Source organism: Ipomoea triloba, chromosome 9 (assembly GCF_003576645.1).
Source record: "Ipomoea triloba cultivar NCNSP0323 chromosome 9, ASM357664v1".
Taxonomy (NCBI): domain Eukaryota; kingdom Viridiplantae; phylum Streptophyta; class Magnoliopsida; order Solanales; family Convolvulaceae; genus Ipomoea; species Ipomoea triloba.
In genome coordinates this window covers 23427159-23428672 of record NC_044924.1, presented here as the reverse complement: position 1 = coordinate 23428672, position 1514 = coordinate 23427159, and positions in this window count along the sequence as shown.

Below are 1514 nucleotides of genomic sequence, written 5' to 3'. Positions count from 1 at the left end.
CTTGCTTACCTTAGGGTAAGGACAGTCAGCCTTGAAGTGCCCCGGTCTCCTGCAGTTGTAGCATAGACCTTGATCTTCTTCCTCCATTCCTCTGGATGTGTATTTCTCATTTTTCCTTCTTGAGGAGGAAGGTGAACTTGTATTGCTTTCCGGTGTCTTCTTCATGAACTTCCTGAATTTTCTTATGAAGAAAGCAAACTGTTCGTCAGATAAAAAATCAGTGGGATTAGGATCTGACCTTGAGGAGGTGGTTGGTTGATCCGCAACCAGTGCCACATTCCGTCTGTCCACCACGTCCTCATCTCTTGGAAACATCTCAAATTCGAAGGCTTTGAGATCTCTGAATAGTTGGTCGGTTGTGGTGTTCTTCAAATCCCTGTGATCACGCATTGTGATCACCTTCATTTCCCACTCCTTGGTAAGGCCTCGTAAGACCTTCAGGTTTAGCTCCTTTTGTGGAATCTCCTTCTCGAGATCACTGATCTCTATTGATAGCTTCATGAAACGAGATTCCATGCTGTCGATGCTCTCCCCTGGCTTCATCTTGAAGTCCTCGAACTTCTTCATGGCCACGGTGAGCTTGTTCTCCTTCTCCTGTTCGTCACCTTCACCAATCAACATCAAAGTATCCCATACCTCTTTTGCCGTTTTGCACTTTCTTACTTTTGGAAAGATGGTTTCGTCTATAGCTCTGAAGAGAATATCCTTGGCAATGTTGTCCAAGTTGTTTCTCTTCCTATCATCACTTGTCCATTCTTCCCTAGGTTTGGGGACATACTTTGGTGTATCTCTGGTTTGCTCAGCAGTCGTGTTTACCATCATGATCTTGACTGGTCCAGATGTTATTACTTCGGCCATCTCATCATGGAGGGCTGATAGATACGCAAGCATGCGTGTTTTCCAGTCATCGAACCTGCTAAGATCAAAGAGAAGATGTCTCGACAACATGCTATCCATATTAGAAGAATTATCTCGTGCTTTGAAAACTTTTAAAAGATTTTTCAAAGAAGGATCTCTAGGCAATATAAACAAAGGTTTATATCGATCAGAGAACTTGCTCTGATACCAATTGTTGGTCCCAAGGGGATGGGGTACAAGTCTAGGGGGGGGGGTGAATAGACTTGTATAAGATTTTGCAAATCTTTTCAACCTCTCGTGTGTATTGAACTTAGGATGTTTAGGTTCGATACCTCACGAGGTGAAGACAAAGTTTTATGCGCAGCGGAAATGTTATCCCCTTTTAGTTAGCACGAGTTTGAGTTAGTTCGAGAAGTGCGTTTATATGCAGTGCAATCGAGAGGTTAGCGAGAGATAAAAACAGTAAGTAAATGCAAGAGAGATTTTTAAGTGGTTCGGCCAACCCGCCTACGTCCACTCTTCTTCCAGAAACTCCCTGGAAGGATTGCACTAAAAACTTCCCTTTTTAGTACAATATCGAGCGCTTGAGCTTTGATCACGAAGCCCGCCTCAAGCCTCAGGTTTTTCGCCCCGCTTCCAGTTACTCCACCTCTCGA